This window comes from Delphinus delphis, chromosome 17, assembly GCF_949987515.2.
Source record: "Delphinus delphis chromosome 17, mDelDel1.2, whole genome shotgun sequence".
NCBI lineage: Eukaryota > Metazoa > Chordata > Mammalia > Artiodactyla > Delphinidae > Delphinus > Delphinus delphis.
In genome coordinates this window covers 15,147,957-15,173,176 of record NC_082699.1, presented here as the reverse complement: position 1 = coordinate 15,173,176, position 25,220 = coordinate 15,147,957, and the positions used below count along the sequence as shown (strand labels likewise).

Below are 25,220 nucleotides of genomic sequence, written 5' to 3'. Positions count from 1 at the left end.
TTCAAAAGCATTTGAAAGTATTTTTGGATGTGCTAAACATTATTAGTTGGAAGTACAAAGGAAGTGTGTTTGGTTAATTTGTATTAGGGAACTCAGAGTTGTCTGGAGGAAGGGTTAGAAATGTCTAATTCCTTTGGGACTTAAATAAACTCATCTAGTGTCATAAAATCATGAGCACAAGATAAATTCAGATTAGCTAATTAGCCTTTGCCTCAGAGTTTACTATTTTATAAATAGGGTAAAACCCACACTTAGAGTTAACTTTCATACTGCTGTTAGGTGAACTGGGCATCAGTGATAAGGTGATTAGTCTTACCTTTACTATAAACGTTTGCCCCCCATTTTGGACACAAATCCCTGTAAGGGTTTAAGATTGGTTCCACTGTTATTTCTCTAATGAACATTTTCCCCCATTACCTGTCTTTGCTAATACACTTGCATCTGAATTGAGAGCTTCCCTCAGATTCTTTAAGCATCAGTTCTGGGTATTTGATTTAGTGTGATAACTGGAGGAAACCTGTTAATATGAGGTCATTTGTGTCACCGAGAGTATATTTTAAGATTATGAGAAGATTTTTTGCCATAGTTCTCTATTCTGAGTTGCTATTGATTCTAAATACAATATCAGATTAGCAACTTTTCAGGAAAAAATAAAAAGAAGCACTGTCACATTGCAAGTAACAAGTTGTAAGATACTTCATTTTTTCAGAAAATATGAAAATGTGTATGGGAAATATATATGTTTCCTTACTTGGGAAGTAAGGACAAACTATAGTAATTTTGTGTTTTATTTAGCAAATGATTGTATTTTTTAAATGTACGGAAGGATTTTCCAAGAGGGGTTCATTGGAACAAAAGTGCATTAGAATCTCCATTGTTATTTTTTAAGAAGTCTGAAATGTGTGTCGATCAACAACTTTGTGAAATGCCACATTAAACTTCAAAAGCTTATGTGTGTTAAGTTCACAAATATTCCAACACTTGTTTTACTATGGGCCCCTTTTTGTCAAGGAATATACATCAGTTTAGGAAACTTTGACATATGGTAATATTTTTATTATGTGTTTAAGCTACTGGGTTTTTCAATTCCAGGAATCTTGAAAATAATTCTGAAACATAAAGGCCTAAAATTGTGTTATGTTGAGGATATTTAAGACACATGACATTGCGATTTAAAGAAGCAATCTAGCCATTTAAAAGTAGCACCGTATTTTCTTCCTTTTTTACTAGTATGTAATTTATTTTGTAGTTCTCATGGATTTAAAAGCAGCTTTTCTGGAAATATGAGCACTGAGCCAGAAGTCAGTAGATCTGATTTCTAGTCCTTTTTTGGCTGAGACTTTAATCAAATCACATAACCTCACCTAGACTCCCTTTTGACATTTGCTTAATGCACGTAATATTTACAGACTCGGGCTACCTCCGGGAATTGTTGTAAAGATAAAGTAAGGGAAAAGGAATCTATCTGTAGATTATCTGTAAGATTAGGGAAATAATTGTGCTTTAATTAAGGAAGTGGAAGTTGGGAGTGTCTTAAAACCCTGTTTGTTAGGAGATATGGGGATATATGTATAACTGATTCACTTTATTATAAAGCAAAAACTAACACACCATTGTAAAGCAATTATACTCCAATAAAGATGTTAAAAAAGATGCTATTTGTTTAGAGGAACGGCTCTTTATTTGAGGTTGGTAGACTTTGTTAGAGTTGAAGTAGACTTTGGAGACAATTGTGCCCCTCTCTCTTCTTGTCATTGAGGAAACTGAGGGCTCGGGATGGTAAATGATTGGCCTTGAATCTCATTGGGGGACCCAGGAAGACGACCAGGTCTCCTGACGCACCCACACGGCAATCCTGGCCTTCAGACCCGTCTAGGAGAGGGAACAGTGACCTGTTAAATCAGATATTCCTGCTGTGTATCTTCCTCCCAGATATTGTTTTACTTTTTATAATGGAATGTTAGTATTATTTTTAAGTTCCTAATTATGTTCTTGTTCAGTACTCTGTTTTGAATTTTATAGTATACTGGATAAAATATTAATGAATTACTTTTTAGCCGTGAGAATTTTTATTCTTCTGTGTCATGTTTTAGAAAAGAAATTCTGACACATTACCACGTAATGTGCTAAAACCGAAATTATGAGAGAAAAGATAAACACAAGGCAGTTTATAAGTTAGGTTACTGTTTTACTATTACTTACCTTTACTATTTTGACGTTTAGAGCATGTAGAATTTGTTAACATACCCACTACCATACCTCCTCTAATGTTAGGAAGAAAAAAATGGGAAGATACGTTTCTCCGTGGCCGCTCTTGAAAACGTTATCCTTTTTTCTGTGCCTCAAGTGCTTACTAAGACAGAAAGTAGCATTGCTTATTTTTATTGGCCACACTTAAAAAATAAGTGAGAAATAAATGTCTTATCAGTCAGCACACATTTGCGGAGTACTTTGTGCAGGGGCATTGTGCTCGGTGCTGATGATTTTTAAGACATGCTATGTACGGTCTTTTGCCCAAGAGGCCACGCACACACTTATTTACCACTTGATTCTTTTACAATGTGAGATCAAACATTTTCCTGTATTTAAAAATACCTGAGAGACGAATTCTCTCTATTTGTGTTCTTTTCGGTTTCATGTGAAATTTGAATAGAGAAATACTGCAAATAGAAAAAGAGTGAATAATTTTAGAACCCTGAGAATAATATTATGAAAGGTTAAATTGTCTATGCTTTAATAAAAGAAGCAGTTAAAATTACTTTAGTCACTGGAATAGTAAGTGTTTCTGTTTAAACTCTAGCCACACACCTAGACAGAAATAAATCTTGTTAAAACAGCAGCTCACTTCGAACCTTACTTGCTTTGCTCATTCTGGGTTCCCCAAACCTTGACTGCAGTAAAGTAGCAAAGTTCTATTCGGCCTGTTTGTAATAATATCTTTAAAAGGTTCTTTAACCTGATACTTTATGAAGAAAAAATAAAAAGGATTAGTTACGCATGCCTTGAATTTATAGTCTAAAATGAGAATCTAAACATTTGATTATACTACAGTTAACTGAAGCACGTTTTGTTACTACAGACTACAAATGCCCTTTTGTGGGATTTTGATTCAATCTTCACTTCCTTCTCACAGAAGAACTCAAACCCGGGGTCACTTTATGAGATTGGTCTGCATTTTGATTTGATCTGAATTGTTGACTATGTTATCTTTGTGAAAAACATTAAAAAGTATGCAAGAAGAACCTGAGATACGTAATACTTTATAAGTTCCTTGAAGTCAGGTCTTTTTTTTTTTTTTTCCTCCTTTTAAACCATCTCCAGAGCCTGTGTATTTCCCTGTTTATAGGTCTTGGTAGTATACATATTTGCTGGATAAATGAATGAATGGATTTATATTTATCTTTATGCATCATAATCCTCTTTTGTGTCAGATGCCATTCTAGTTTCCAGCTAGTCTGCCTGAGACATTTCATTTTTGTTTTAAAGTCTTTATTAGTATTTATAAAAAGGAATTAACTTTTATTCTGGTTATCTGTTGCTTAAAATAACAACTTATTATTATCATCTCATCATCGTGTGGATTAGGAATTTGGACAGGGCATAGCCCGGATGGCTTGTCTCTGCTCCATGGTGTCTGGAGTCTCAGCTGGGATGACGAAAAACTGTTAGGGGCTAGAGAACAGCGGGCAGCTGGCTGGGCATCTCATTCTCTTTTTTGGACGACTTCTCCACATGGCGAGGTTTGGCTTCCTTACAGTACGGTGGCTTCGAGGTAGTCAGGCATGTTTAGCAGCTCAGGACTGTGAGATAGGGGGGTTCCAGTGTTCCAGGCTGGAGCTTCAAGGCTCTGCAGTCCCAGAATATCACTTCTTCTGCCGCAGTCTGTTGGTCCAGCCAATCACTAAGGCAGCTCTAGTTTCAAGGGAAAGGCAGTTAAACTTCATTTCTCAATGAGAGGAGTATCAAAGAGTTTATTGCTATCATTAGTCTTCCATAGTTCTGTTCTTGATGTACTATTTGTCATCATTATTATTAACCTTATTAGGCTGTGGTTTATTCTAGGATGTTCAGCAGAATGTCTACTTCTAAGTGCTTGGGGGCCTGATGATAGCTCCTCTCTTCCTGTCTCCATGCTGTAGTTGTGACTTGACCGCCTGAGTACCCTTAGTCCCAGACCAGAGAGACAGACAGACAGATGGACAGACAGACAGGCAGGCAGACAGAGAGAAAAGTGTTAACGTTTCTTTGGGTAGAAACAAGAACTTCTTGAATGGGAGTTCATGCTCAAAATGAGTTTTCCCCATGGTGCCAGAGGGGAATTCCTGTGTGTGTGTGTGTGTGTGTGTGTGTGTGTGTGTGTGTGTGTGTGTGTGTGTGTGTGTGTGTGTTTAAAATTTCATAATAGGTAGGCCAGTGTGGTACCTAGAGATTTTGGTTTCATATACTATTAAAAAATTTTCCCCAAATCTAGGGAATTCACATAGGATTGCCAAATTTTGAATTTTGTCAAGTCATTACACGAAAAAAAAAAAAAAACTACTACCACCTTTTAAGAAAATAAAAGGAAAATTTAATGCCACAAAATAATAAGCTCATAATCTAATAAAGGAGAATCCTCAAATTTAATAAAAACTTAGTTTTATGGAAAATAATTTTAATAGAAAATTAAAGCACTACATTTTTTTTTTCCACTTAGGTTTAAACCTGGAAAAGCTTTGTTTTTAAGCTACACGCAGAGACACAATTTGGGAACCACTGGTAGAGCCTTATTTTGATTTGTCAATTTTTAAAAAACAAAAGCTGTACACAAATGATTTTTTAAATCACATTTTATGGCTATATTTATTACGTAAGTAATGGGGAAAATTAACTGGTGTAATGGCCCTTATGAAAAGCACCCGTTTCAGTATATGTTACTTAGATTCCTTTTCAATGCAGAAAGATTTTAGTTTCATTAGGACCTATAACACAAAATCAGATTTACTAACTAAATATAAATAAAACTACCCAATCAGTAAGATTTAAATTATTAGTACCATGCAGTGTTGTCTGGCTGTGACAAGCCTGCTGTTTACAACCTGCTGAGGTCAGGTACCTTTGAGTTCAGCATATACTACTATTGGCTGTGTGACAGTATTTCACATCCCCCCCCCTTATTTTTCCTTGAACTTATAGAAAACTTTGTCCCTCAACACTTGATATCAAAGACATTAAAATAATACTAGTCTCTAATCCAATTGTAAGCACAAATCCAAGTACTGAAATTAAGTGGCAGTAAGCTGTCAGCTGTATAATGGTCATCCATATGAATTAGCAGACCCCTATGTTGAATAATTTAGATTGTCATCGGAAAGAAAATACGACATGAGAAAACTTCATGGACATTTATATGCATTCGTAGTCTTTGGAGCTCCTAGTTTGAGGAAAAATTCAGCTACAATAGCTGTTTTCCTAGCTGTCTCCCACCTTAGCTTTTAGAATCATATTTTCTTTTTTAAATGTGATTCCTCGTGTCAGATAAAGTCCTCAATTTGTCATAGCCTTTAAGGTTTTTCCTTCACTCTCTTTTATGCTACAACATCATAGTATTTCTTCCACTTTCTTTGCTTATATAAGCACAACAAGCCAATAATTGAATAATCTTGTTAGTGAAACATTTCAGGGCAATTCATTGGGTGAATTCACTGGGCGAATTGAAGCTTGGGGCTGTTTTTGTAGTAGCTGGCTGTTAGAAAGCACCTTCTTGATATCAGATCTGTTCTTCTGGGGAGAATGAGGAAGTGGGTGAACCAAGAAATGCAGAGGAGTGGAACCTGGCTGAAGGAACCAGGATGGAAACAGCGGGGGCGGCAGGGGTGTGGTGTGTGGAGGGAGAATGGCGGTCTTGAGCTCAGAGAGACCTAGATGCCACTAGCAGGTCTTCCTCTTGCTTTAAACTGAGGAAATCACTTAACTTCCCTGACTTTCACCTTCCTCCTCTGCAGAGTGAAATTGATAGATGCCTGTTTATGGAAAATATTAAAAATAATGCTTGTAAAATTTGTATCAGAGTCGCTGACACCTGATATTTAACACAAGGTGGCCCTCCTTGCTGTTCTGTGTTTAGCACGTTAGACCTCTCCTCTCCAGATCTTTCAAGTTTTATGTGTATTCTGTATTGTTAGATATTTTATCTGAAAATTCTAGATTCACAACTAATTAACAGGCTTCTCACATACCTTTTTGGGTACATAATGCCCTTCTTTGGTGGGAAGGCGGACACTTTTTTTTTTTGCGGTGCGCGGACCTCTCACTGTTGTGGCCTCTCCTGTTGCGGAGCACAGGCTCCGGACGCGCAGGCTCAGCGGCCATGGCTCACCGGCCCAGCCGCTCCGCGGCATGTGGGATCCTCCCGGACCGGGGCACGAACCCGTGTCCCCTGCATCGGCAGGCGGACTCTCAACCACTGCGCCACCAGGGAAGCCCCAGACACATATTTGATGATGATTTCCATAGCACACAGTTCAGACATGGTGGCAAGGCCAGCATTTTTAGGATAATATTTGTTTCTGGGTTCATAGAAATTCCATTAGTCGAAGGGAGTACTGCCATTGTCAGGAGAGGCACTAATCTCTTTGAGCCTCAGTTTTCCATCTGTAAAACTGAGTAATTACAATAGATTATTTCCAAGCTTCTTCCAGACCTAAATTTTGAGGCAAAATTGTGCTATTGCCACAGGATTCGGTTTTCTTCATTTGTTCCTCAATGTTTTTGTCAAAACCCAGACACATAGCAAAATGAAAAATTGCATTTTAAGTTTTTTAACAAAATGGGAAACTCTTTATCAGCCCACACAATGAATCAAATTTCTGATGAAGTATCTTTTTTGATAATATTTCTCCTGAGTGACTGTTGGAACCATGGATTGACTCTGAAGTCATACAGAGAGACAAATACTAACGGTACTCCAAGGATAAGCTGTCCATTTTGCTCTAAGTTGCAGTGCTTTTCTCCTAGTAGTCTGGCGCTCATTTTTGGATACCATATTCTTTCCAGAACTCTGTAAAATATCGCTACACTTAATTATATCACATAAAATTGGGATTTTACTCAAAGGAAAGGGGAAAAACATATGTGTGATATAAAATTATAGCTGTAAACACATATTATACACACATAAGCTGTTTTCAGTTTGAAAAAAAAATACCATTGTTTTGGTGCTTGCTACTTTTTTTTGTCTCTAGTGGATTAGAGCTGCCTAGTCAGAGTGATAGGAACATATGACCTGGAGTCAGGAGCCACTGGTTTGATGTCCAGCTCTGTCGCACATTCTTTGATTTTAGACAAATTGTCTTACCTTTTCTTGTCTATAAAATGGGTATTATATAACACCTTCCTTTTAAAGAAGACATTCTCCTACCCTCCTTCATACTGAATATGGTTTTTTTGTTTTGTTTTAAAGAATATTCCCTTCATTATGTTGAAATGATGATTATCTTAATGTGGTCCTACAGTGTTGAAAGCCATGGCCTCCCTGGACGTGGTGGGAATTGACAGTGACAGTCGTTTTGGGGAGAGGCTGGTTCTCAGGGAACAAACTCAGAAGACGGGCTTTGGTGGACAGAAGGTTTGTGCTGGTCCCTGTGACGTGGTTTTTGAGGGTACTGCTGGGTATTGGGGGTTAAACTATAGACAGATCATATAGTTTTAATGTTACTTCTGATTCACTTCTTTTTGTTACCCTGCAATCCTGAGGTAGTATACCACCTTGTCTGTGTTGCACTTGGGGATATGAGGGGAAGCTTCTCCGCTCATTTTGTAGCAGTCAAAGTAGTCCTTGCATCATCAATTAGGGGGAAAATCCAAGGAGAAGGTGAGTTTCTGAGAGGAGTTCACAGTCTTATTCCCTCCCCCGGAGTAGATTTTTTTTCTCTGTTGTTAATATTTGCAGGGTATATATTTTATTTTATTAAGGAAGGTAGACGTTTCCTCTCAAGCTGATTTATTGTAAAAAATAAATTGATAATCAGTGGGCATCTTCTACTATTCTGGTGTATACAGTAGGCTTCAGTACCTGTTCTTGTTTCACTGAGAATGATAGGGAACATTCAAGGCAAAATGATCTACGCTATTGGGAGGAAAACAGTTAAAATTCTACTCATAGTTTTTGGGAGCCTTTTATTTTGGGAGGACTGGTTGGTTGTCTGGTTGGCATGTTCTAGTCATGGTGGGAGTCATCCCTGAGCCTTTTATTTTTGTTTAAGGAAGATTAATTTCTGCCCAATACATTATTGTGTCTTTTCTCCCTTCTAATTCTATTCGAGGTTATTATTGTGTGAATTTTGGGGCTGAGCGCCCTGATTAAAGACCCAGGGCTTCTGCAGGAGAGTTGTTTAAAAGTCACTAGTCCAGGGCTTCCCTGGTGGCGCAGTTGTTGAGAGTCCGCCTGCTGATTCAGGGGACACGGGTTCATGCCCCAGTCCGGGAAGATCCCACATGCCACGGAGCAGCTGGGCCCGTGAGCCATGGCCGCTGAGCCTGCATGTCCGGAGCCTGTGCTCTGCAAACGGGAGAGGCCACAACAGTGAGAGGCCCACATACCGCAAAAAAAAAAAAAAAAAAGTCACTAGTCCAGCCTCTGGTTATCTTCTTACTCAGAGGTGGAGGAAACCTTACCCCTTGCCCTCAAGATGCTCACAGCCTAGAGGGGAAGAGAAATTTTAGCATAAGGTAATCATGATAGTGATCGTTTGCACACACTGTGTCCAAATCCTTATTTCCTATTCACTTGTCAACGCTCTAACTTTCTCCAGTCTGCTTTACGTCTTTATCATTCTGATGAAACTCTCCTTAGGAAGGTCATGGGCAATTTCTGCTTGCGAACCCGAGTGGAAACCGTGCAGTTCTCACTACTGAGTATTGAACAGTGTTGTCCACTCTCTCCTTCTGGGAACTCGCTCTCTCAGATTCTGTGCTGCTCTCCCTCCTGTCTGTTAGGTAATTTCTTCTCATTCTCCTCTGCTAATTCCTTTCCTACATAATTTTTCAAAGGAGGAGTTCCTTAGGGTGTCTGAATTCCAGATTCCCAGCTCTTTGTCCTTTAAACCATATCTGTGGATTTAAATGCTGTCTTCAGGTTAGTGACTTCAAATTTAGTATCTTTAGTCCTCTCCCAAATGGGAGTCATGTATATTCAACTACATGTGAGGTGAATTTTTCTTCTAGGTCTTTCTCTGTGCAAGAATATTACTCTTCGGAGAGTCACTGTTTTTATTACTCTTTGGAAAGTAACTGTTTGATGCTGCATTCCTGTGTTGGCTCTGATCATAGTCGGTGAGAGACAGAATTGAAAGGAATGGTTGTATGGAATGTGTGAAATTGATGTTGTCATTATATCATACATATCAACTGTGTATGTCGACCTACCTGTAGCTTAGTTTTTAAATAGAGGATATATCCTTTTCTATATATCTATTTTAATTATGGCTTATGAATTTTTTATATTTAGTATGGATGAAAAGTTATGAAGTCATAAATTAAATCTCTACGCTTAAAATTGAGGTATAGTTGATTTACAATATTAAGTTTCATGTGTATAACAGTGATTCACAATATTTAAAGATTATACTCCACTTAGAGTTATTCTAAAATATTGGCTATATTCCCTGTGCTGTACAGTATATCCTTATTTATTTTATATGTAAGTAGTTCATACTTCTGAATCCCTTACCCCCCCCTTGTTATTTTCATAGAAAGGCATTTTATTTTTTTAATTTATTTTTTTAAAGTATTATTTTTAATTTTATTTATTTTTAAATTTTTGGCTGCGTTGGGTCTTCATTGCTGCGCGCGGGCTTTCTCTGGTTGCAGCGAGCGGGGGCTACTCTTCGTTGTGGTGCGTGGGCTTCTCATTGTGGTGGCTTCTCTTGTTGCGGAGCATGGGCTCTAGGTGAGCGGGCTTCAGTAGTTGCAGCACACGGGCTCAGTAGTTGTGGCTCACAGTTTTAGTTGCTCTGCAGCATGTGGGATCTTCCCGGACCAGGGATCGAACCTGTGTCCCTTGCATGGGCAGGCAGATTCTTAACCACTGCGCCACCAGGGAAGTCCCAGGCATTTTATTTTAAATGTAGCAGTGTAGCATGTCTATCACAAACTCCCAATCTATCCCTCCTCCCCCTCCTTCCTCCTGGTAACCATAAGTTTGTTCTCTAAGTTTGTGAGTCTGTTTCTGTTTTGTAAATAAGTTCATTTGTATCATTTTTTTTAAGATTCTGCATATAAGCGATGTCATGTTTGTCTTTGTCTGATTTACTTCACTTTGTATAATAATCTCCAGGTCCATCCATGTTGCTGCAAATGGCATTATTTCGTTCTTTTTTATGGCTGAGTAGTATTCCGTTGTATATATGTACCACACCTTCTTTATCCATTCATCTGTCGATGGGCATTTAGGTTGCTCCCATGTCTTGGCTATTGTAAACAGTGCGGCAATGAACATTGGGGTGCATGTATCCTTTTAAACCATGTTTTTCTCTGGATATATGCCCGAGTCCCTTACCCCTATCTTGCCCCTTCTCCCCTTCCCTCCTCTCCCTCAGTAACCACCAGTTTGTTCTCTATATCTGTGAGTGTCTTTTTTGTTATATGTTTTATTGTTTTAGATTCCTTGTATAAAGAATTTCATTGGTTAGGAGTCATTGTCTGAACTCTTTAAACAAAGAAAACATAAGCTTGTGTGAAGTATATATAGAAGTTAATCAGTTAACTTATAAATTATTCTTCTGTAGATTAGATGTTATTTTTAGCACCATTAACTTAATAATAGGGAAAGAATTTTACCTTGCATGTGTGGTACACATTCTTTACATTAAAACTTTTTAGGACATTTTATATTATATAAAATATATGTTATATATATATTAAATACCATGTCCTGTTCAGTAATCTGAAGTAGTTCTCATAGTTAAGTTTTGAAGGTATAGCTCTCCTCTTGATGTTATATGATTTGAAACATGCTGAGTTAAGGGTATGTTTTATGTTCAGTTGTTTGGGAGTTTTTGTGCTTTTAAGCAAAAAGTGGAAAAATAAATTATTGTATTAATCATACATTTTGGGTTTACGCTTGTAGTGGGTATATGTTCAGATATGCTTGGCTGGGACTGTTGAAAAATCTCAAGTAATTTGATCAGTACCTCTAGCTTTTTTCTTCCTTTCCCCATGTGTCCTCTTCATTTCTATCAACCTGTCTGACTGGCTTGATGACTGGGGTGATGCTGGCTAAATAACAAAGAAGACCAATAATAGGACCTCTGTTGGAACATGGTGTATGGTGGCCGTATGGCTCCCCTTTGGCTAGTCATCTCTTTCCAGTAGCACGTGCCATGTACTCTGTTGTCCATCAAAAATCAAGTTAGTTGTTACGGTCTGCAAATATATTTTCATTTGCATACCAACACTGTTGTTGATGACTTCCTTTAACTGGAGTGACAACTTTGAGAAAATAGTGAGGCTACATTTGAGTCAGGAAGAAATAAGGTCATGATTTATTAACAGGTGTCAGCCAGGGGTGGGTGATGTGGGGAATATGCTGCTCTTATTGGCACTACACCAAAAACTCAAGGAGGCCGTTTTTAGGCTGATCACATTTTGGGCCATCTTTTTCAAATCAAGTTGGCGACAGTGATAACATTATCAAACTTTCCGTAATAGCCTAGCGGGTAAGAGCATGCGTGAACTCAGCAGGCAGACTCTGTGTTCAAATCCAGGCTTTGCTGCCACATCAGCTCTGTGGCCTTGGACAAAGTATTTCACGTTTCAGTTAAGTTTCTAAATCTACAAAATAGTGATGATAATGGCAGTACCTGCCTCATAAGGTTGTTAGGAAAATTAAATTAGGTAACACGTTTCAAGCCCTCTGCCCAGAGCTCTCATGAAATAAGTGTTCATTGAATGATAGTTATTGTTGTTATTCGTGGTTGTGTTAAACCAAAACAGCAAGATACGGTCCCTCCTCATCCTACTAGTCAGAAAGTACTCTCTTAGCTAGTATAACAGATGTCACTTCATTTTCTTCCCGGCTTACTTTCCTTCCTCTGGCTCTGTTCATAACTATTCATTAAAAATAATAATAAAATAAAATAAAACATTGAGCACATCTCTTCCTAACTCTCTCCTGCTTTTATTTTATTTGTTTTATTTTTGGCTGTGTTGGGTCTTCGTTGCTGGGTGCAATCTTTCTCTAGTTGCAGCAAGCGGGGGCTGCTCTTCACTGAGGTGCGTGGGCTTCTCATTGTGGTGGCTTCTCTTGTTGTGGAGCACAGGCTGTAGGCGCGCGGGCTTCAGTGGTTGTGGCACATGGACTCAGTAGTTGTGGCTCGCGGGCTCTAGAGTGCAGGCTCTGTAGTTGTGGTGCACAGGCTCTGTAGTTGTGGTGCACAGGCTTAGTTGCTCTGCGGCATGTGGCATCTTTCCGGACCAGGGCTCGAACCCGTGTCCCCTGCATTGGCAGGCGGATTCTTTTTTTAAAAAACATTTATTTATTTATTTTTGCTGTGTTGGGTCTTTGTTTCTGTGTGAGGGCTTTCTCTAGTTGCGGCAAGCGGGGGCCACTCTTCATCGCAGCGCGCAGGCGTCTCACTATCGCGGCCTCTCTTGTTGCGGAGCACAGGCTCCAGATGCGCAGGCTCAGTAGTTGTGGCTCACGGGCCTAGTTGCTCCGTGGCATGTGGGATCCTTCCAGACCAGGGCTCGAACCCGTGTCCCCTGCATTAGCAGGCAGATTCTCAGCCACTGCGCCACCAGGGAAGTCCCTCTCCTGCTTTTAAAGAAATCACAACCTGTAGCTTTAATGCTGCCAGCAATCTTTTTAATGAGTGATGTAGGCTCAGTCCCGATTTCTTTCTCTCTCTTTTTTTTTCTGCCTCAAAGTAATGATGTGTAACTTGTGCTAGTTGATGCTCTACTTGACAAATGCTCACACCACCATTTGCTACTAGAACTACTTTTAGTCCTTAGATCCCTTTACTCACACAGTTAGCTATCACATAGGAAGAAAGAGCAGGGACACAGAGGTAGTACATTTTAAAAAATGATTTAAAAATTTTAACCATTGAAATAATTGAGGTATAATTTGCATACCATTTTAAGTGTATTAAAAGAAGAGTTTTAGTAAATTCTTACAGTTTTGTGTGTCTCATGTTTCTTATACGTCTTTCTTTAGCATCACCACAGTCCAGTTTTAGAATAATTCTATCCGCCCCAGATGTGTCCGTTTTCGGTCAAGTCCCCCCTTGTGTTCCCTGACCCAGGATACTATGGATCTGTTTTCTGTCTCTGTAGTTTTGCTTTTTCTGGAAATTTCAAATAAATGGAATCATGCAGTATGTTGTCTTTGTGTCTGGCTTCTTTCTTTAGCAAGATGTTTTTTGAGACCCTTTCATGTTGTAGCATACATCAGGAATCCATTCCTTTTTATTGTTGAGTGGTATTTCATTGTATGAATGTACCACATTCTGAAAAATTCATTCTCCAATTGATAAACTTTTGAATCGTTTTCAGTTTTTGGCTATTCTGGATCTAACTGATAGGAACATTCAAGTACAACTCTTTGTATGGTCATCTGTCCCCAAGAGGAATGAAAACACACCTTGGTGTGAAATTGTTGGGTTATATAATGAAAAACTTCCAAACTGGAAAATGGCTGTACCATTGCACTTTCCCACCAGCAAAGGATGAGTTGTGAGGGTCCTAGTTTCTCCATATCCTTGGCAGCACTTTAGATATTTTGTTGGATAGGCTATGGTATTTTGTTTTGGTTTTAATTTCCATTTTCCTAATGACTAATGTTCAGTACTTTTTTGTGTACATTGGATGTCTTCACATATTTTGCTCATTTAAAAAAGTTGAATTATCGGGGCTTCCCTGGTGGCGCAGTGGTTGAGAGTCCGCCTACGGATGGATGCAGGGGACATGGGTTCGTGCCCCGGTCTGGGAAGATCCCACATGCCGCAGAGCGGCTGGGCCCGTGAGCCATGGCTGCTGAGCCTGCGCTCCGCAACGGGAGAGGCCACAACAGTGAGAAGCCCGCGTACTGCAAAGAAGAAAAAAAAAAAAAAAGTTGAATTATCTGTTTTGTTATTGTAAGAGTCCTTTATATATTCTATATACATCCTTTATTAGATATTTAGCTCTTTATATTTTCTAAATACATGTATGTTATCAGATAATTATTTTGCCAATATTTTCTTTCAGTCTGTGGCTTTTTGCTTTCTATTCTGTTGTTTTTTTTTAATACGTCTTTATTGGAGTATAATTGCTTTACAGTGTTGTGTTAGCTTGTGTTTTCATTTGTTAAATGATTTCTTTTGAAGAGCAAAAGTTTTAATTTTAAAGGAATTCAATTTTGTTTTTTTCTTTTATGGTCTTTAAAATTTTTTTTTTCCTCTGTGCCTTTAGGTGTCATACCTAAAATTTTTTTGCCTAATCCACAATAATTTTCTCCAAGTGCTTTCTTCCACGAGCTTTGTAGTTTTAGTTCTTACTTTTAGACCTATCATCCTGTCTGTTTTGTGTTAATTTTTATACAAGGTGCGAGGTAAAGGTTGAGGTTCTTTCCCCCTCCCCCATATGTATAATCAGTTTTTGGTACCATTTATTGAAAAGACTGCCCTTTCCTCATTGAATTACTTTACCACCTTTGTTGAATATGAATTGATATAAATGTGTGGGCCTGTTTTTGGACTCTGTTCTCTTCCGTTTATCCTTATGCCAGTACCCTACTGCTTTGATTATTATAACTTTATTGTAAGAGTTGAAGTCGGGTAGTATCTTTCAGCTTTTGGTGTAGTCTTAAAGTGGTCCCCATTCAAAACTTTCCCAGCAGGCTCATTGTTTATACATCGTCTGGGTGGTTATGGGCAGATGACACTATTAAGACATCTCAGGGAAAATCAGTTTTACTTCGGGTAGGGTAGACCTGACATTACCTGTCACTTTATTGAGTTACCTGTCTCAGCTAGCAGCATTTAGCAGGATCACACTTGCCATAATCATAATTATGTGTAATGCCTACCATGTACCAAGTGCTTTATGTAATTATCTCATTTGATACTTCCAAGGTGCTGCGAAGAGGACATCATCATCCTCATTTTATAGTTGAGTCCATAATAACATTTCCTAGGTCACACACCTAAGCAGCTGCTAGTGATGGAACAATATTAACAGCAGCAGTATTCACATGAGAAAGCCAGGTTTTGAAACCTCACCTGTTCGATGGTCTTAACCCTAGGTTCTCTCAACTGCTCCAGGTGGCCCTCTTCATGGAGAGGAGGTGTATCTCTTTAGTTTATACATTGGAAATAGTAGTGGTAGTAAGAGAGAAAAGGACGACATGCGTGTATCCCTGCCTTTTCTTGCAGTGTTCCTGTCTTTCCTTCTGTCAGTCTGCCGGTGACAGAAGGCCCAGGGCGGTCTTCCCCTCTCCATCTCTTGAAACTCCTAAAGTAGCTTCCTGAAAGCTATCTGGACTCGTAGATGAGAAGGGGGATGCCGATTTATTATAGGTGGTCAGTGCCCGTACTTCTGCTTTAAATAGCTATTTTTTTCCTTTAGTGACTTAGAAAACATTTTATAATTCTATGTTTATAAGTATTTTGTTAATTCTTCTGGTTTAAAATGTTACACCGAGGTATCATACTATACTGTGGAAATGATTCACATCTTCTATCTTCATGTCCCTGTGTATCTTACTTTAGTTTGGATTCATTAGCACTTTTTCCTCATTATATTAGCACATTCATAAAAACCTTCTGAGTGGTATAGATCAAGCAATAATTGTTTAATATCATCATTCACGCTCACATCACAAGTTTTTAACTGTTGACTGTTGCATAGTGTGATGTCCTCGAGCACATTAGTTGTTGGTATAGAATTAGAATGGGCTTAAGTAGGCCGGCAGTGCTGGAAAGAATGGATGACCCCTGTTACGTAACAGTTTACTGCTCACCACTCACAGGCTGCCACTTGAGGAGAACCCATTTGTTTTATTTACTGCGATAACCTCTTATCTGCATACAGATTTCCTTTTGTTTTTCATGAATCATCTCTGCCTAATACCCTAGCTGCATTTCTTTACCTGTGATGGTCTCCAGATTGATCAGGTCCTGGCAAAAACCAAAATGCATTTTTTTCCCATTTCTTTCCCCTTTATGAAATCAGATGTTGCTGGTGCCCTAGAAAAAAATGGCAGTTTGGGTTATTAAATTAACATTAGCTTTTTTCTACTATTAGGTTCTATTTATTATTCTAAAGAGTAAAGGGCGCATCAGAAAGTTAATACTCTTAAGTCTGATAATGAATCAAAGTATGAATTATTACTGATTGGTGTCACCTGAAGGAAAAAAATGCAGTTGTAAAAACATTCCTTGAAGCTGATTAAATCTAGTAGTACATATTAGTTAAAATAAAGACATACTACTACTAGTAGCAGTCAGGCAGTTTTTCTTAGGTCCATAATATACACAAGAGTGGTAAACATTAATCCACATAACATATGATAGGCACATGTTGGTTGTGTTCGTATTACTGACTGTGCATCTTGGAAATAAATAAACTTCTTTGGTACAGTGGAAGTGATCCTTGTGTGGATCAGAGAAAGTGCTGCACAGTCCTTCATGGCTAAGTTCTTTGTTCTCAAAGATACACACCCAGATGAATCTTGGTTGCCCTCATTATTGAAAATGTTCAGTTCTTCCTTTTCTTATCCACTCTTACTCATGCAAATTGTCATATATAGCATCATTTTTTTTTTTTGGCCGTACCACGTGACTTGCAGGATCCTAGTTCCCTGACCCGTGGTCAAACCCGGGCCCCTGGCAGTGAGAGCAGCAAGCCCTAACCACTGGACTGCCAGGGAATTCCCTATAGCATCATTTTTACATCATTTTACACAAGATTTTTTTTTGAGATGAATTATTCACTTTTAAACGTCTTTGTTTAAGCAATCATGACATAGGTTTTTATTTCAATAATTTCAAGCCTTTCTATTCCATATAGGCAAACTATAAATCACAGCAAATTAAGATCAGTATGTGAACTTAATTAATTAATTAACTTGTTCATTCATTCATTCAGCAAACATTTCCTGTGTACTGTGTTACTATGGGCTGGGCATTGGGCTAGGAGTGCAGTGTGGAAATGGGTAGCTCAGGCGTCCTCTGCTTTTATTCAGCTTTCAGTGCTAGTGATTAGACAGGCAGCTACCAGGAAGTGTAATAAGTGTTACGGCGGGCACTCAAAATTTGTTGGGTAGACACCTCATAATTCACACTGAAATGTAGCCTTATGTGTCTTACATTAGTTTGTACAAATAGAAGTAAGGTAGCAGGTCGTCTTCTCGATTTACCATGCAATTTAATGGAGAGATGTTATTAATGAGTATTATTTGTATATTGGTTGTAAAAAATCACATCCACTCTAATGAGTCTAACAGGATTCTGCATTTTTTTTAAATAAACTTATTTATTTATTTATTTTTGGCTGTGTTGGGTCTTCCTTGCGGTGTGCGGGCTTCTCATTGTGGTGTTTTCTCCTGTTGCGGAGCACGGGCTCTAGGCACGTGGGCTTCAGTAGTTGTGGCACATGGGCTCAGTAGTTGTGGCACACGGGCCTAGCCGCTCCGTGGCATGTGGGATCTTCCCGGACCAGGGCTCGAACCCGTGTCCCCTGCATTGGCAGGCGGACTCCCAACCACTGCGCCACTAGGGAAACCCGGATTCTGCATTTTTTATTCATATTTGTTTGTTTCTTTATATTGCAGATTTCTCTTGGATTTGGCTACAACTTTATAGATCTTCTGCACTGTGTACAGGCACAGGTGAGTTTAAAAGTAAGCTTTTCTGTTGGTATATTTTGATTTTTAAGTAAAATCAAACATTTAAAATTATACTATTTATAGTTTAGCAAAATAATACGTAAGTAAAATGAATATAAATTTTAAAAGTGTTGTATATTTGTCTACATTTGTTTTATTATGAAAACTCACTATGAATGTATTGGAAATGGTATTTGGAGGTAAAATGACCATATCTGTTTATCAGTGTTTACTGTGTGTATTTGGGAAGAGTTTACATTTACCCATTGGATGAGGTGAATTATCATTTCCTAGCCTAGCAAAATGTTTGCATTTATTTTTATATGTAAATTAAAAATTGCTTGCTATAGATTTTGGCATCAAATTTCAGTCTTATGTGGGTAGATTTAATGAGCAGGCCTTTCTGGTCCAACCAGTCTGAAATAGCTTCTCAATCACTCCTTATCACACAACCCTGATTTATTTTTATCATAATGTTTATGATCATGTGATGTATTCTTATTTTTAGTTTCCCCTACTAGAATATAAGCTCCATGAACATTGGGGCCATTTTTCTCTTATTGAAAACAGTATCCATAGCCCTTAGGATAGTGTTTATTGTATGGGAAAGACTGAATAAGCGTTTGTTACCGTAATTATTGGGTAATACATAGTAAGAATTTATTTATATACAGAGTAATTGAACTCTGCATCTGTAAATACAAAATAGAAATAGCTCCTTATACTTATTTCTAAATATGAATTTATATCAGATACTTTGAGTATATCGCTCATAAATGTTCAGAGAAATTACCTGTGTTACATATTTTATGTACTCAAGTATGATTAATCAGGGTAGAATTCAGAGGATAATGCTTCCAATTCTGTATTTATTTTGTCACCACCGTAGTAGGTTCTTAGGATCAAGTGACGGGTAAACCTGAAGCAAATGTGGGAGCTTCTCACCTCCTTACTCCATCATGCTACCATTTGGAAATGTTTTGTGTTATCTTTATGGAGCGCAAAGTACCAACATATTTGACATTAGTTGTCCAGTTTTAATCTCTGAAAGCCAAATAAGCTAAAAATTTCCCACTACCTGTCATTTCATACAAAATGTAATTTACTTAGGTTATTTTATTTTTGTAGATTGGGGGGAATTTTGGGTCATTTTTCTGCCCTCTGTATTGATGTTTGAATTCATTATCGAAGGAGCCACCCATTTCCTTTTGTCTTTGGCAGTTTTCTTTAAGTGTTCCAGGATGTTAGTCGCTACTGTTGGGTTCATGTCTTTTGTTTTTCGTATGTGTTGTTTTTTGATCTGTTTCACCTTCTTCAGGCATTGGTTTCTCCTTCCGCCATCATGGTTTTTCATTTATAAAAAGAACTAAGTCTGAACTTTAGGCTTTTTTTTTAAGTAAAATTTTAGGAATTACACAGCCATTTCTTATTCACATCTAATTTACAAATGCAATTTGCAGAGACTCCTTCGATAACACTAATAACAGCAGCTACTACTTATTGCTCCCTCACTGTGAGCCAGGCATTATATAAGTGCTTTTCATTATCTTCAGAATAACAGATAAGGAAATTGAAGCTGAGAGAGGTTAAGTGACTTTCCCAAGGTCATATCAAGTAAGTGGCAGTTTGCCACTCTGAAGACTTTGATCTTAACCCCTGAGCTCCATTTTCTGCCTAAATAGCCCTGCATACGAGCATATTTGTGGCAATAAACGTAGTATAGGAAAATCATGTTCATATTTGAGGACTTAAAAATTAATTTTAAAATCAAATATTATTTTGCTTATATTTCATTAGTAGGTCTTAACTGCTAACCTTTATTTCAAACTGAAACATGATGACTCATTTGAAATTTAATGATGACCTAAACAATTTAAAGTTCTACCTTGGCACTTTAATTTCATACTCACTTTTGGGGGGCAGGTACATGGCAGACAGCCATTTGGATTCCTTTTTTTGTTATAAACATGGTATGCTATGAATCAGCATTCCTTCTCCCTTGCAATATTAGAAACTTCAGGTTGTGAGTGGCATCTGTGGTTTGTTGGATGAATCACTTTTCCTGCAGAGAACAGGTTGTGTGAAATATTGTGACTATAGAATTACTTAGAACCCTTATCTTGGAAGGTGTAATAATTTATGTCTCTGTGGGAAATATTTTAATTATTTAAGAAACGAAGTGACATAGCTTTGAGGTAGAGCAGGGTTGGTTCAAATATAATTTCAGCTTTCCTTGTTTAGTTTATTTTCAAGGCTGAGTAGGAGATGTTATATAGAAATATTTTGAATCTTAAATGTACAATATTGTGGACAAAATGTTCTTGAAGGCAGTGTTGTTGAATATAGCTTAAAATTTTGATTTGAAAACATGATTAAGTATGCTTCGTCACACTTTCCTAGGGATTCTATCTGTGAGTGTAAATGCAAATTCCAGGTTTGAGTATAGGGAAATGAAATTCTGTAGTTTGAATTTAAAAAGACAAAATTTATTTAACAGGCTGAACTGTGCTTCCTAATCTACAGCTATATCAGTGTTTCCATTGCAGTCTCACATTTTAAGCATTTTTAAAGTTGGCCAATAAAATTTTGTCGGAATTGATAGTCAAAACAGGAGCAAGTGTTAGATAAATCTATTTGACAGTATAGCCTTGAAATGTAATTTTCCCTTTGCCATGGAAACCTGAACTCACTGTGGATTCATATATATTTTGGATTTATTTATAAGTACATTTTCTCTATGTTAGAGATATCTGGGGTGAGAGGACAGGGTGACATGGGTGAGTGAAGAATTGTTCACACATACTGGGTAGAGCTCAACTCTTCAATACTAACCTGTAGAGAGAGTTCTCCAAAGTACAATAAAGCATCATATACTTCTTGTGATACTAATACATTTTGTTGTTAAATACTAAACATTATATTAAACATATCAAGACATAAAAGAAATTATGTCCATATTGGATATGGCATGATTGAAAGTACATTTCAAATGAATAGTTGTTGGATTTTGAATTCCCTCTTTGTTCATAGATGTGAGAAGATTTGTGATTAGGTGTCTGATTTAACTGAGAGTGTATAAATTCCCATGAAGACGGGCAGCTTGATTTGAGCTACAAATCTGAGATTGTGAGCAGTGTCCCCTGAAAATCAGTATTATTCTAAACAAAATTTAGTAGATTTAACTATATCTCTTTTGCTTTAGGCAGAAATCTGCCAGCATTTAGTTGTGTTGCTGTTTTTGTGCTGTTTCCTTCAGATGTCAGCATGGTAGGCACTGTGATTTGGAAAATAAATATTTTGACAGTTGACAAAATGCCCTCAGTCATTTAGCTATTCAGACGAGGATCCTAATCCTAGCCCCCCTGGATGGAACCCTCTGCTCCTTGTATGTAGAATGGACTGCTGAAGTCAGGACAAAATAGGCTTACTGGTGGGTTGAAATTATCTTCCAGTGGGTGTTATTAATACAAAGCCACAGTTGGAAACTGTATGACAGGCCAGTTTTTAAAGCATTTTTACTCTTCCATTTTCCTCTTTTTATGCACACATTCATGTAAACACATTGGCTTAGTTTTCCCCATAAAACTACATTCATTCAGCACCATTAACTCTCCTTTCTCTCTTCCCTCTTTCCCTTTACCCATCCTCCTTCCTTTTGACTCTCTGTTCTTTCAGAAGATTAATTATTTATCTCGTATTAGTCTGTTCTGAGTGCTATGGGAAATATAAAGAATAACTACCAAAGATTGTTAAACTGGAAAAGGAGTATCTGTGCCAATTTAACGCCATATTTCCGTGCTTGTTCTTTTTACGCTGAATTTTGGCTTTCTGATTTTTCTCTTAAAGAAAAAACTGAGCCTTGTTTTCTGAATTATATGTCTGTTTCTACTAAAAGCCTTAATCTATCCATGGGAGTAGAGGTCAAGGCAACAGCAACAAAAGCCGTCCCTCCTAAGCAGATGTTTTGTTTGCATGGCGTTACCTGCGCTTCCAAAGTGTGCTCCTGGGCAGGTACACGCCTCGTGAGATAGGTGTGTTGTGCCAGGTGAGGTTGAGACAGTCCCAGAATCCAGGCAGTCTCCACGTAGAACAGCGGCATTGCGATTTCCATAGGCACAGCCAGGCCAAGTGATGTAAGCGTAGTGCATTGCTAAAAGATTTACCAGAAATACGGCAGAACCTGGTTTCTTTGGCTCATCCAAATGCTAGAATTGCAAGATTTAGAATTACAGCAGTTCTCAAGCATCATTTTTTTAGATAATTCATAAGGATGTTTCTTGGATCGTAAATTGGGATTCAGTGTAGAGAGATTTCACTGTGAGAGCACTGTGTTTTTTTAATTGAAAAATTCTAAGTGTGACTCCTATCAGCATCGCTGGTATTCTTTGGAAATAATTATAATTAAGAGTATTGCCAGTCTGTACCTTGTGTAGATCTTTCGAGTTAGCGTGTCTTAGAGGAAGTGGCACTGGAGCCAGAATCTTCTGAGAAACAAGTGGACTCTGGCTTCTCAGCTGTGCTCTTCTGTGCTGTAGTACAGGTGTGTGCGTGCCCGGGAGTGGGGAGAAGGGGCTGCAGATTGTTAATAAAACGTACATTCTCCTGCCTTGTTTTTTGTTGTTGTTATTGCTTTTAGATTTCATTTCAAACTTGTATATTCTACTTACCTGGATAGTAGAGTTGTTAGCTTTAGGGAGAAGGTCTGTGATAAGCAGAATTTCATATCTGTGCCACCGTAGTAACAAATACATGGCATTTGATTTGGGGTCAGTTATTAGGTGTTTTAGCTATGCCCTTCATTTTCATTTTGGAAGAAAGTGACAGATACATGTTATTTTCTAGACAGGTGTTGAATTTGAGTCAGCTGACCTTGCCAGAATTTCCTTTAAAGAGAAAAGAGCGAATAAAATCAGGCTGCTTTCATTAAACACCTCATAGTTTATGTTTGAAGCACAGATCATTTATGTCATTCTCCACTGTTCATAACATCTAGATGTAAGGGATAAATTAAACATTTATTTATAAAATTATCCATATCTATAAAATGAATTACATTTCCTCCTTCCCTCCCTCCCTTCCTTCCTTCCTTCCTTCCTCCCTCCCTCCCTTTTTTTTCTTCTTTTCTGTGATTCTTTGCCATTAAGATATAGAGATTTCCACTGAAGACTTCTCTTGCTACCTTGAGACTCAGAAAAACAAGACATAACCAGAGAATTTAACAGTAAATGTTGCAACTTGTGATTTTAACCTAATTCATGCATTAGGTTGTCTAAGCCTTGTTTTGTTACTTCATGAATGATTCATGGGTGTCTACAATCGGTGGAAATATATTTTTTGTTCTAGTCACAGCTACACTTCTGCCTGCCCATCCAAAAAGATCCAAGGGAGAGGAAGAACTATGTAGCATTCAATAATGGCTAAGTAGGAATTTAACCATATACTAGAGATGCATGTATTCCAGTTTTGGAGGATCTCTTAAGTGCATGTCTCCATGCAGGGTTGAGATTGTGGGGCCACAGTCTGTAGACTTGTTTGCCTTCACCACTTTTGGAAGTGAAATTTTTGAAATTAATTTTTGAAATTCAAAAATATTGAATTAATTTAGAATTGATTAAGTTGAAGACTTTGCTTTCTTTAAACCACACTTTTGACCTTTCTGGTGCCAGTTACATGAATTTCATAAGCAGAAATCATACATTTAAAATTTTGTGGTCTCCGCCTAAAGGACCGGAAGTCTGTTAGCTGTCAGTATCACAGAATTGGAGCCCAGTTTTTACTGTACCTCCTTGAGAAGAGAAAAGGACTGAAAAAGCAGGAGTGTGATGAGCTGGGGTAAACTTCAGCAGACAGATGAGTGCGAGAGCTTATAAAAGACCTGCCAGTGCCTTATATGAATACTGAGACTTTGAAGTCTTTACCTAAACTATAAGAGAATACCTTTGAAGAAACAACTGTGTCATAATTATTGAATTGGTAGCTTAAGTTAGAATAGAGAAAGCCGGGGCCGGAGGAAACAGTTTATTTCGCAGTTTCTTTCAGTTCTTTGTCACTGAGAAGACGATTTGATCTAGATTTCTAATTCTGCCTTTGATGTGGCGGTTTTATTACAGTCCAGAAAATGAGCTGTTTCCTAGGTTATAAGATAGAGTGTGAAAATAGAAGATAGTTTTGAACTAATGTATTTTGAAAACTATTTGGTGGTTACTCATGCTCTTATATTTGAATGGAATGGAAATGGAAAATTCCTTTGACTTAAAACATCTGCTAGACAAATTAGGTTGGTTTTATGAGTTTTATTTATATACAATAGTAGACTTTGTTTTATTAGCCCAGTGGAATCTTGGTTTTCGATTTTCTTTGAAGCTAGATGCTTTGGAACATTAACATTTTTCTCTAATGTAGAAGTTAGATGTTTATTGTTGATGCTGCTTCAAAATATTCCCAACGTTTCAGAAAATCTTTATGGTCTAACAGGTAAGTTATTACTTCTTTGAACTCGTTCGCTGACATATTTATATTATATGTCAAGATCTGGTTCAAACTTTCTCTTTAAAGTGTCTTTTGAAAACATAAAATCTTAGCCTTTGTAACATAGTGCTGTTATCTTTTTTTTTTTTTTGCGGTACGCGGGCCTCTCACTGTGTGGCCTCTCCCGTTGTGGAGCACAGGCTCCGGACGCACAGGCTCAGCGGCCATGGCTCACAGGCCCAGCCGCTCCGCGGCATGTGGGATCTTCCCGGACCAGGGCACGAACCCGTGTCCCCTGCATCGGCAGGCGGACTCTCAACCACTGCGCCACCAGGGAAGCCCAGTGCTGTTATCTTTTAAATGTATTTTGATTTTAGCATATCCTAAATGCCAGTGCCTATTGCTTTAAACCATAATGTGTGCTCACTATATTTATCTGTTTCCCATCTTTTAATTTTTTTTTCTCCGAAACCTTTCACAGCACAGTGGCTGTCATCAAAGCCATTCAGCCCCAGAGCCAAATGCTGCCTGCAGTGCTAGCAGCAGTCCCCACGGATATTCGAGGTGGCCGTCCTCGAGTCCTGAGGGACCCAGGAATGCCACACCAAGGAGCTTACTTACTTCTTGACTGTTCCTGACCCTAGGGATAGAAAATAGGAGGCATTTACGTATTATCTGTTTATTCCCATAAATTTGATATCTTTGGCTTATGGTATTTCTACTTCAGTGTTTTTTTATTGTCATCATTACTTTTCCTGAGGTCTCTGTTGATTAAGGGTCCTGTTTCCTACTAAATTTCAAGGGCTGATTATGAAAATAACATACCTGATCATTTGTTTATATACTACGATGAGGTTTCATGAGGTAAAGTTTTCACAGTGTTTTGAAGTAGTGATAAATGTAG

The 25,220-nt window shown here is 38.0% G+C and overlaps 1 protein-coding gene across 4 annotated transcripts in view; it reads left to right on the top strand.

Annotated features, from left to right (window-relative positions):
• Nucleotides 1-25,220, top strand: part of NCOA2 (nuclear receptor coactivator 2) — a 271,269-nt gene that overhangs the window by 82,364 nt on the left and 163,685 nt on the right. For all 4 annotated transcript variants that reach the window (XM_059994746.1, XM_059994742.1, XM_059994747.1 and 1 more), the window contains exon 2: nucleotides 17,795-17,851. The gene's annotated coding sequence lies outside the window, so the exon portion shown is untranslated. The remainder of the gene's footprint in view (nucleotides 1-17,794; nucleotides 17,852-25,220) is intronic.